This window comes from Lathyrus oleraceus, chromosome 3, assembly GCF_024323335.1.
Source record: "Lathyrus oleraceus cultivar Zhongwan6 chromosome 3, CAAS_Psat_ZW6_1.0, whole genome shotgun sequence".
Classification (NCBI taxonomy): Eukaryota; Viridiplantae; Streptophyta; class Magnoliopsida; order Fabales; family Fabaceae; genus Lathyrus; species Lathyrus oleraceus.
The window spans coordinates 437,008,071-437,021,220 of NC_066581.1; positions in this window are offsets into that span (position 1 = coordinate 437,008,071).

The window sequence follows — 13,150 nt, forward strand, 5'->3', positions numbered from 1 at the left end:
TGAAATGCAATGTGAAATGTTAAATGACCTAAAAATGAATGCATTAATGAGGAGGGCAAATTTTGGGGTGTTACACATATGACAGCCACATATGCGCCTATTTTCAAGCTTCTTTGGAAAGATTAGTCTTGTGATTGGACCGAAGATTTCCATAAAGCTTTTGTCAATATCAAAGAATATCTACTTGAGCCTCCAATTTTGTCTACGCCTATTGAAGGAAGACCGTTGATCATGTATTTGATTGTGCTTGAAGAGAGTATGGGTTATGTTCTTGGTCAACAAGATGAACCTGGAAAGAAAGAGTATATAATTTCCTACCTTAGTAAGAAACTCACCGACTGTGAGACTCGGTATTCTATGCTTGAAAAGAAGTGTTGCGCATTGGCTTGGGCTGCTAAGCGTCTACGCCAGTATATGTTAAATCATACTACTTGGGTGATATCCAAAATGGATCCAATCAAGTACATCTTTGAGAAACCTACTTTAATTGGGAGAATTTCCCGTTGGTAGATGTTGTTGTCCGAATATGATATTGAATACTGATCTCGAAAAGCTATCAAGGGTAATGTCTTGGCTAACCATTTGGCTCACCAACCGATTGAAGATTATCAGTCAGTGCAATATGAGTTTCCTGATGAAGAGATTTTGTACTTGAAGATTAAAGATTGTGATGAATCATTGCTTGGAGAAGGGCCAGAACCTAGTTCCTGTTGGGGCATGGTATTTGACGGAGTTGTTAATTCATATGGTAATGGAATTGGTGCAGTGATTATTACTCCTCAAGGAATTCATTTTCTGTTTACAGCTAGATCTTCCTTCAAGGGTACGAACAATATGGATGAGTATGAAGCTTGTATTATGGGGCTTGAAGAGGCCATTGATCTCAGAATTAAATATCTTGACGTCTATGGAGATTCAGCTTTAGTTGTAAATCAAATCAAAGGTGAATGGGAGACGAATCAACCTGGTTTGAGACCATATAGAGATTATGAGATGAGGATATCAACTTTCTTTACAAAGGTTGAGTTTCATCATATCCCTCGAGATGAAAACCGGATGGAAGCCGCTCTTGCAACGTTTGCTTAAATGATTATGGTGAAATTTTAGAATGAAGTTCCCAATTTGACTTTGATGCGTCTTGATAGGCCATCTCATGTGTTTGCTGTTGAAGAAGTCAAAGATGAAAAGCCTTGGTATTTTGATATCAAATGTTTCCTCCAAAGTCAGATTTACCCGTCTGGGGCATCTTTGAAAGATAAGAAGACTTTAAGGAGATTAGCCGGCAACTTCTACCTGAATGGTGATGTGCTTTATAAGAGAAATTTCGATATGGTTTTGCTCAGATGCGTGGATAGACACAAAGTAGACCTGTGGATGACAGAAGTCCATAAAGGTTCCTTTGGTACTCATTCCAATGGACATGTGATGGCTAAGAAGATGTTGAGAGCAGGTTATTATTGGCTGACAATGCAATCTGACCGTTGCAAGTTTGCGAAGAAATACCACAAGTGTCAAATTTATGCACACAAGATTCATGTTCCTCCGACACTATTGAATGTCATTTCCTCTCCATTGCCCTTCTCCATGTGGGGAATTGATATAATTGGTATGATTGAGCCCAAAGCATCGAACAAACATCATTTCAATATGGTGGCTATTGATTACTTCACATAGTGGGTTAAAGTGACATCATATGAGAATGTAACCAAGCAAGTTATTGTAAGGTTTATCAATAATCAGATTATATGTCGTTATGGTGTGCTGTAAGACCCCAATTTTGATCCTAAGATCCCTCATGCAATCTCATCATATGCATTAGCATTGGGATCATACCTTGGCATCCTCCTTACCCCTCTTTCATTAGGTTTGTTTGGGGAGAGATCACCAAGCACCATGTGATTGTATCATACTTGTATATTATCATTTCACTAACCAAAATACCAAAAATATGTCTTTGCATTTTCCTAACTCTTTTGTAGGTAGGGCATGATCACCATTGATCTATCAAGTTCATATCTAGGGTTTAAGACCCTCATAGATAAGAGCACAACCAAGGAATTATCCATAATGTCTCTAAGCATAATATATGAGTCCTAATGATCTTTTCATGTTATTTTGATCAAGATTTCTTCAAGAGTTTGGAGTTGGTTTGCCTTGGAAACCCTAGTTTGTATGGGTATCTTGAGTAACTTCTTCAACAAGCTTCCACATCAATTGATCAAACTTCTCAAGGGGCACTTCAAAATTCATCATCTTATGCATATATGATCTACCATGAGCCTAAAAAGTCAAGAGAATTGCAAGTTAGCAAGTTGGTTGATGGTGGTTGGCCAGATGAATTCATCTGATCAAAACTGGGTCTCCCTAGACCTCATCTCCTACAACTTTTATGAGCATGTGATATGAGGATACATTATAGGTCATTTTGGACCAATACCATTGAACAAGTGATTTTCCTAAACTTCAAAAATGCATAACTCTCTCATTCTAAATCCAAATGATGTCAAATTGGTTACCATTTTGAAGGTCTTTGAAAGCACTACAACTTTGATGAAGGCACTTTTCACATTTGGAGCTCACATAAAAAGTTTAGTAAGATGGAACATTGAAGTATATGACTTGACACTTAGAAACTTTTCAACATGTTGAAATTTCAAAACTTCCACCTCAAAATTCACCATGATCCAAGTTCCAAATAGAAAAGTGTTCAACATACGAGTTGCTCCTCTTGATCTAAGCTTTCCAAAGAGTACTAATTCATTCATTTTGGATCAAGTTTTCTAGGTCTGTGCATGGTGTTAACAGACCTGCATCAATTGGTAAAATCAAAACTTCAAATGATCATTTCACATTGCCTTGCCAATCAAGCTTTATTCATACCTCATTTCAGTTGGTTTTGGACCATAGTGTATTGCTTCATGGGCCTGTATACGCCTATGCAAGCTTGAACATGACATTGCCAAATTTGGAAGAAAATGCAAGTGTGCAAATAACACTTGAATTTGCTATAAATATAGACCTTCTGAGCTCATTTGAGGGGATCCTTGCTGCCAACTTCGCCTCCACTCTTCAAACCCTCACAACTCAAAGGAAAAACTGATAATTTTCACTTGAAAATTGAGTTTGAATCTCACTGGTTGGAGATTCAAAAACTCCAGGATCCAAAGCTTCTTACCATTCCTAATCCACTTCTACAAGCTATTGGAGCAAGATCAAACAAGAATTGTAGCAAGAGAGATCAAGTTCTGCACAGCGTTGAAGGTATTTTCCAGATTTTTTCTTCTCTTCGATTCTCACTCAGTTCTCATCAATTCTCTTGGATCTTTGGTTGTCTGAAGTCCTACCAATGTAGGCAAGAAGATTGAGTTTCTTTGAGGTCAAATCGAAGCAACTCAGTTGACACACCTCAAAATTCAACTTCTCATATCTTTCTATATATTTGGAGTTAGTTAGAATTGAGGTCAGATTCGTGTTCTACGCCATTTTTTCTTTCAGATCATGTCCTCCTTTTTCATTTATGTCATGGTAATGATTGGACCAGTTCAGCCAAGGTCGCCTGAGAAGACGACCGACGCTTTGCTTCGGCAATGATGTGGCGTGGTCCTGAACCATTGATCCACTTTAAAATGTTTTAATCACAAGCGTTGGTTTGGATGACCAGTTGTGTGGCGCGCTGACTAAGTTCCATCATGGAACGCGCATTTGTGTCCACTTGATCTTCCACCTCAATTAATGAGGGAGATCAAGTGGTCCACGTTTTTTTGTATTTTCTGATTTTCATTTTATTTCTTTGATTTTTATTAATTCATATTAATTTTAATATTGATCCAAAAATTATGAAAGTTTCACCTAAAATTTTCAAATAAAATCCTCTTTCATATTTTGAATTAAAATTATTTTTTGGATCATTATTAATATTTTTTATAATTTAATTGATTTTATGATTATTTTTAATTGTTTAAAAATACTTTTAAGTTTCCCAAAATTCTGAAATTTTTTCTCAAAGGTCATTTGACCTTGTTTGGCCTATGATAAATCTCATGGCCATTTCTTTGGTGTTTTGATGAGGTTTTAGGAAATTGACCAACCATATTTAGTTTAATGCATTATTTTTGAGAATTTTTAAATTGAATAAATGCCAAATAATTGTGTTTAGTCATTTTGGTTGACTTTGTAAGTTTGACTTGTGTTGTTAGTCCTTGGTCAAGGTTGATTTGACTTTGCTAGGTTAAGATCATTGGATTTAGGGGATTGATGGAATGTACATTCCATCTCCCAAAATGAATGAATGATCTTAATTACGTAAAAGTCCTCCTTTGTCCAATTTGAGTTTGATCTATCTTCCCTCCCTCTTCATCTCATTCTCATTCTTTATGCATTCATGTCATGGACCTATGATATCTCTACTTCCTAAGGTTAGTTGATTGCAAAATCAACATAAGTATGGATGAGATTAGGACACCACTTTTGCATATTATTTTTGTGTGTGGTATGTTTCATGAGCATAGTCAATTATACTATGTCTCTAACATGCATTAACACCAAAATTCTATTGCCAGACTTTAAATAGTTCTGACTTCTACATAAGTCCAATTACGATTGCTTAACATAGCGCTAAATTTTGACACAAAAGGCATAAAATTCTAGTTAGTGAGATTGTAAGTCTCCCCTCTTTCATGGTATTGTGTGGAAACTTGACCTTTTTTTGCTTCCTTTGGAAGATGTCTTGGTTCAAGAATCCATGCTTGTGGTAAGTGGGTTGAGTGTTCTCAAAAGAATGACTTAAAAAAAAAGCAAAAGCAATACTAACTTCTGACTCATTAACAACTAACATTTAATTTCAAGTCATTTACTTTAATGCACTTTATTTTTTAAGCCTTATTCATTTGCCATTATTCATACCATTCTAATTGTTTATCTTCTGTCTATTTTTCAATTAACACAAACATAGTCATATATTCAACCTCGGGACCTAAAAAGTCAAGGGGGACCATTTTGACTTCTTAGTTCCTCTTAGGAGTTGATTTTAGTTTAGAGGTATTATTTAGACTTTTCAAAATAATATAATTTGTAGGATTATACTAAAAAAGGGTTTATAACTATTAAAATTAATTTTTAGAAAAAAATAGATATGATTAGTAATTATAATAGTATATCTTATTAAATTACAATATTTAAAAATATAAGTATTATATTAGGATGTTAATTATTTAATAAAATTGTAGATTAATAGTTTAGGAGGTTTTAAAAAAAGATAGGTTAAAAATATAGTTATTATTTGCTATGAAAATATTTTTGTTATCTAAGTATTTAAATAATTTATTTTTTATTTAAGTATTTAGAAGTGTTATTTTATTATGAACAAGTGTAATGGTCTAATGGAGGATAGTACAAGGGTAAGGAGTCATAAGTGTAAGAGGTCATGAGTTAAATTCTCAAGTTACTCACTTTTACAATTTTTCTCGCCTTTTATATTTTACTTTCACTAAACATATTTTAGAATTAAAAAATTCACTTTTTACTTTTTATTTATTATTTTCAATTTTTTTATTAATTTATTTTTAATAAATATTACAATATTCATTTTTATATTTTTAATGGAAAAATCAAAATTAAAATATTTTTTATCATTATTATTATTAATAGTCTATTTTATTATTTAAAATAAGTTATTTAATTTTTACTCTAATTCACCCAATCATGAATCCATCAAGATTCATTGACTTGGGCTTTAAGAAAGAGAAAAAAATCAGATTAAATTAACTCATTCCAAAAATAGATAATCTCATTCAATTTTTGACCTAATTTTTTATCTATAAAAAGTGCACATGTCCATACTTTTCATTTATCCATAATTTACAAACTTACTACCCTAAAGTTGGTGCTCTTCATATCGAAGGACAACAACAAATAAAAACCTTAATCCAATCTTCAACAGTCCCTTTAACTAAAGAAAAAAACAAGAAGAGGAGTCAAAAAAGAAGGAGAAAAACAGAGAAAGTGGAATTCTTCCCCCCGATAACTTTCGGGCTGATAATTTCTTAGCTTATTATCCTTGGTATTGTGGTGTACTGTATGATTTATTTTTTCTATAAAATTATAAAACTCTCATATTTATGCACAATCATAAATACTTTTTACTAGTATTATAGGACTTTTTAAAAAAAAAATTCAATGTTTCTTAAACGCAAATATTCAGCTTTTGTTTTAAATAGTTAATATTAATGAATACTTGTTGTAAAATTAATCATAGCCGCAAATTATTAAAAAAAATCATAATTCAAAAATTTGTTTTAGATTAAAAACATACTCAGGGTATCCCAATAAACCAGGAGTTTTTATGAAATACATGTGCACACAGTCAATACCATGTCCAAACAATATGAGTTCCAAACCAAATTCAAATTAAAATCTATAGATTTTTCGGTACAGAGAAGAGGTACAAATAAGTCAAACCATATTTAGAAAACCAGTATCATAGTAGTTCAGCAACATAACTAAGTTAGAGTCCAAAACAAAATGCTACAGTACCAAAATTAAAATTCATTCGAAATCCAATAGGATACAAACTGAAACCAAATATAAAAACATGACCAGATTCAGGAACTACAATTGAAACAAGGTCGGACATATTCAACCAAATACAAAGTCATAATAGAATTTAAATCGCGGCCAACATCATATCAAAATGCAACCTAATCGGAACTGAAGCAAAAAAGAATCAGAAAATCCCGACGAAACCAAAGCGAATCGAACCTTGCCTGAGTTCGTGAACCAGTTGAGATCGACCGTTCCCATCTCCATCTCCAGCCGCGGTGATTCTTGCTCCGACCGGGATGCGCCGTTGCACAGTCGTTTGAGCAGACCCTTCTGTCATCGTCGGATCCGCTGTCACCATGCATCACTGCCATTGTTGTTGTGTTGAGAGTGGAAGAGAAATATCAAATACCCATGTATGGAGAGATGAGGGTTTGAAGTAGGATATCTTTTTAGTATGCTTTTTAATTATTCATGTTGTTTATTTTCATTAGAAACATAATTAGAACATTTCAATTATGTTTGATTTTCCAAATTTCCACCTCAAAATTAATCATGATCAAAGCTTCAAATGGAAAGGTTTTCAACATGATATTTGTTCCCCTTGATCTTACCTTTCTAAAAAGTCCAAAATCACCTCATTTTGCCAAGGAGGAGTCGCCAATTGAATTAGGAAAATTTTACCCTATACCCCTACAATTGTACCCATACCCCTACATTAATTTTTTTTTGACCAAAATACCCTCATTTCTGTAAAAAAAAAAATTAAAAAAAAAATTAAAAAAAAAAACATACCGGAAGACTTTAGGAAAGACTTCCGGAACACACATAATGCATACCGGAACACTTCTCCAAAGAGTTCCGGTATGCAAATTTTTTTGAATTTTTTTTTATCTGAACCGGAACTCTTTCCTTAAGTGTTCCGGTTTCCAAATTTTTTTGAATTTTTTTTTATCTGAACCGGAAGTCTTTCCTTAAGTGTTCCGGTTTGCTTTTTTTGTGTTCCGGAAGTCTTTCCTAAAGTCTTCCGGTTTAGAAAAATACATACCGGAAGTCTTTTTGCAAGAGTTCCGGTGCGAGGGGTGTGAAAGTGTAATTTTTGCAATTTTCAACTGAATGGTAAAAATGAAATGGTAAATTAATTAAAACCAATTAAGGGTAAAATGGGAATTTTTAAATTTTTGTAGGGGTATGGGGTTAATTGTAGGGGTACAAGGTAAAATTTTCTTGAATTAGAGACTCCTCTTAAAACTTGAATGAAGGCGCCAATTGGATTGGCTAGGGCAGGTGCCCTAGCTAATCCAATTGGCTCCCTTGTGTAGGTTTTAAGAGGAGTCGCCAATTCAATTGGAGACTCCTCCTAAAATGAATTTTTTTTTGTTATATGGTATACGTGATAGATAAATTTGATATAGGACCACTTGATATTAATAAAATTTTCCGTTTACACAAATAAACCTAATGGTGATGACCGGGATCACCTAACCGACCTCCGGTCCCACATCCTCTAGCTACCCTAACCCGTGGCCCTAACCCATGTTGACGATTCAGTACCGGTGTTTGAGCATCTGAGGGGCCAGGATCGTCACAACCATCTACAGGAGAAGGTTTGTTGAGGTATTCAGACAAGTCGGCATAGTCTTCAGTATGCATCGATGGTGTACCGTCGTAGTTGAGCTCATGACCCATGTCAGAGAAGTTGGGATGTGGTTGACTCATTGATGGGCGACCAGGACGGTTGAAGGGAGACATGGGTGTGAACGATGCGTCGAGGAAAGGTTGGAAAGGTTGTTGGGGTGTTTGGTAGAGATAGGGTTGTTGGATGTTTTGGTTTTTTGATGTTTGGGCTTCTTGGCTACGGTAGGAGGAGGGGCGGTTGGTGTTGAATGACCGTTGGGTGTTCTGGCTTAGGTGACTTTGGTAGGGTGATGGGGTGGGTGCGAAGCGATGTTGAGTCTCAGGTTGATGGTCAATTTGTTGCTGGTGATATGGGGTATGCTCTTGGTATTGGGGTTAGGTGTATGTAATGTTTTGGTTATATGTTTATGTGTTGGTTGAACGGAACGTTTGGCGGACAGGGGGTTGTGTGTATCCGATCTAACACTGTTGTTGGGGATTTGATGTTGAGGTGTCAGGTGTGTAAGTCATCTGGCGTGGGTCGTACAAGTACATATCATCGACGATGAATTGAAAACCAACCGATCTGTACCAAGCCATATAAGTACGACTTGGTTTTTCTTCAGTTGGCATGACTGCGTCAGTTAACACATGGTCATGGCGGTGCTTCCATTTGCGACACTCCGATCTTGCGAAGCTTTGCCATGGATTGAAGTTCCATTGGTCGTTAACTTTACGCATATGCCATTCTCCTAGGCTAGCTGGGGGATCTGGGATATTTTGGAGCATACCGAACTGCAGCTTCACACAATCACTGTTGTGCATCTCCATAGTTGTGAACCGTATTATCGGTGTGCATGCAGTCCATACGGCCGCGTCTTCAGCATTGACCTCATGGTCATGATCCAAATTAAGGTATGGACGCCAAATGAACTGAAATATGAAAGAAGATAGGATTATAGTCAATGTAGAAGAAGTTAACAAAATATAACGAAATAATCAAGTTATTTTCCTTACGTCTGTTGGTCAAAGGTGATCCAACAGGTTGTGATATTGAGTAATACAATGTCTTGGACCTCTGTTGTAACTCATACCACGTGCAGACCATCTACACCAAAAAGTCAAAAAATATTAGTTAGAGGTAATAATCTTTAAAAAAGTAAGTAAAGATATAGCAATTTAAACAACTTACTTTTGTGCATATGGAAATGTGAAAGGGTTGTTATTGACGGGTGCTAGAGACGGTAGTCTTGACCAACCCCATGCTTGTAGCAAAACAGCACATCCAGAAAATGTAGATGTGTCTTTGTGCGATTTTTTGCACAAGGAGCTATAGAGATAGGCTAGACAAGCAGATACCCAACTGTAACTTCCTATTCTATCTATATGTCTAACTAGAGGTAAGTACATAATATGCATGCTAGAACCACTATCTTCGGGAAATAAAAATGAGCCAATTAACAGCATAATGTAACACCTAGTTTTTATTATTCGAGCATCTTCGGTAGAATGCTCATCTAAGTGTAAACTATTATAGTACGACTTAAGGCGTGAGAGCAGTATACTTTGACCTCTTGCATTATCATCTAACAAATCAGTCTCTAAGAGCTCCATGCAAATTGAATTTGCATAGTTGGTTTTACCATTAACAGCCTTACCTTTAATGGGTAGTCCCAAAAGCATGTAGATGTCTTCTAACGTCACAGTACATTCACCGGTTGGGAACAAAAATGTGTGTGTCTCTGGTTTCCATCTTTCGCATAAAGCTAGAATGAATTTGTTATCTATGGACCAAGACAAAATATTGCTTATATGACCAAAATTGGCGAGTTCAACATAAGGTTGAATCATCGGGTCCATATGGATATATTCGTGGACCCGAGTTCGGAACCTTGATACATCCTATAAAAGAAAGAATAAAAAACTTGACTAAGTTGGTATGTTAAAATAAAAGGGGGTTGGTGAAGATGAAAGATGAAAAGTTAACAAAAGAAAAAACTTACATATGTTGCGATGTTTGCAACCGTTCCTCTATGTGCTTCGCCCATTGTGAGGATAGACATTTTGTTGGGGGGTTGGTGTAGATGAAACTACAAGAAGTTGTTGCAGATGAAATTGTAGAAGAAGTATTATAGAAGAAGTAGTGAGAGTGATGGTGTGGAAGAAGTGTTGATGAAGTGGATGTATTTATAGGCAAATGGATGGGAGCATGAAAAGTTATGCTTTCATGGTGTCTCCACTTGAATTGGCGACAATGTACAACCTTTAAGAGGGGTCGCCATTCAAATTGGTGCCTCCATAGGGACATGCATGCAAGACCTAGGTCTGATTGCTTGGTTACGAGGTCTGAATGCATGGTGTCTCCACTTGAATTGGCGCCCATGTGCAAGGAATGAGTGGGGGTGCCAAATCATTTGGAGTGTGTGTCTGCATCTCTGACACGTGGCTGTCTTGTCTCTTACATGCTGAACATGTCACTTCTTAGTAGCTTGCATGGTTGACACATCATTTCGGAGTAGCTTGCATGTGCGACACGTCATTTCGGAGTAGCTTGCATGTGCGACACGTCACTTCGAACTAGCTAGCATGTGAGACACTTCACTCCTCTATTTAAGTGTCTTACTATCAACATCCAAGACACTTCACTCACATTCATCTGCAGTAAGAAAATATTTTTCATCTGCACAATGTCATCTTCATCATTATATAGAGTCAACGTTCACTGCAACGGTGAAACTTACAAGTCTGAGCTATATGGTTTTTGTTTTCGAAACACCGATACCATTAGACTCACGATCAAGAGAAACGCAACCTTCTTGCATTTGAAAAAAAGAATACAATCCGTTATAGGATCGGGTATTGTGTCAAAGATCACATATCAAAATCCAATATTTTTTGAGAATAGTCAATGCAAGTATTTCCCCCTTAAGGCACGAGACGATGAAGATGTTGAATACATGTTTGTTAGTCATGAACATTTAGGCTGCAACTGTATTGAGTTATACATTACTCTTCAACCATGTATACCATCTCAACAGTCTCAACTAACCGGTCAGGATGAATCTGGTGAAGATGATCCACAATGGTCAGATGAACTCAACCCAGAAGCAGAAGCAGAAGTGGACGTCGTTGATGAAGAAGAAGAGGAGACCGAGATACAGGTTGATCACATGCTGAACAACGACGATGAAGATGATGATCAACCACCACCAATACCTCCTAGTCATGTCTACAATCTGCCTCAACATATGACAAATATGGATCTTCACGACGATGAAACATCCAACACTGTTTTCTATAATCCGTATCCGAGATCAGAAGGAGAATTAAAGGTGGGAGACATGTTTTGTACCAAAGAAGAATGTGTTCTAGCTATCAAAAAATTCCACATGAACAACTATGCTGACTTTACAGTGAAACGCACTGATTCTAGAAGGTATGTTATCGAATGTCGTAACATGCTTTGTAAGTTTCATTTGGCTACGTTTTACAAGAAGAAAAACGACTCTTGGGAGATCGGTTCAATAGACCCACCTCACAGTTGCATTGCAACTAACGTTGAACAAGATCACCGTAAACTAAGTGCAACATTGATATGTTAAGACATTCTGCCATTGGTTAATAACGACCCATCAGTGAAGGTGATTATAATTATATCCCATATCAGATCAACATATAATTATACTCCATCTTACAAGAAAGCCTGGATTGCGAGGACAAAGGCTGTTGAACAAGTTTTCGGCAACTGGGAGGATTCATACAAGGAATTGCCATGGTTTTTATGGGCACTAAAAACATATGTCCCAAGAACTGTGGCAATTATGGAGACATTGCCAGCGATGATGCCAGACGGAACCTGTGCTACAGGTAATAGAATTTTTCACCGTCTCTTTTGGGCATTTGACCCGTGCATCAAAGGTTTCGCATTCTGCAAACCTATTATTCAAATTGATGGCACTTGGTTGTACGGAAAATACAAGGGTACTTTGCTCATGGCGGTTGCACAAGACGGAAACAACAATGTCTTTCCCATTGCCTTTGCTCTTGTTGAAGGTGAAACGGTTGGTGGATGGGGTTTCTTCCTTCGACATCTCAGAACGCATGTGGCTCCACAAGCCAATCTCTGTTTGATTTCTGATAGACATGTTGCCATTGAGAGTGCCTACAACAACCATGACAACGGATGGCATGATCCTCCTTCTACCCATGTCTACTGTATCAGACACATTGCACAAAAATTCATGCGTGCTATAAAAGATAAGAATCTTCGCAAGAAGTTGGTGAATGCTGGGTATGCTCTAACTCAGCCGTCATTTCAATATTATCGTGATGAAATTAGACTGTCTAATAAAGATGCAAGGAGATGGCTAAATAACATACCAATAGAGCAGTGGACAAGGGTATTTGGCAGAGGTTGTCGATGGGGCCAAATGACAACAAACATTGTGGAATGCATGAACGGGGTATTCAAAGGAATTCGAAATCTGCCGATAACCACCTTAGTAAGATCAACCTATTATAGGTTGGCTTCTATGTTTGCAACCAGAGCTGAAAGATGGAGTGTGGTGTTAATGTCCGGGCAAGTATTCGGTGAGTGTTGCATGAAGGTCATGAAAGAGGAGAGCATCAAAGCTAGCACACACGCTGTAACAGTCTTTGACTGTCATAGGCAAAAATTCAGGGTCCAGGAAACAATGGACCACAACGAGGGGAGACCAAATTTAGCCTACGCTGTTAGACTAAACAAAAGTTGGTGCGATTGCGAAAAATTCCAGGCCTTCCGCATACCTTGCTCCCATGTCATTAAAGAATGCTGTCACACCCCGATTTTGACCCTGATATTCATATCATTATTTCATTCATTATTTGTTCCTCATGATCTTGTTCCTCTAATATGGTACTCCTTTTTCATGAGCATCAAGTGGTCTCCTTTTTTGTTATGGGTGCACCTTGTTGTGTTGTGCGCATTCAAGGCGAGGTTCTACCGTCAACATGT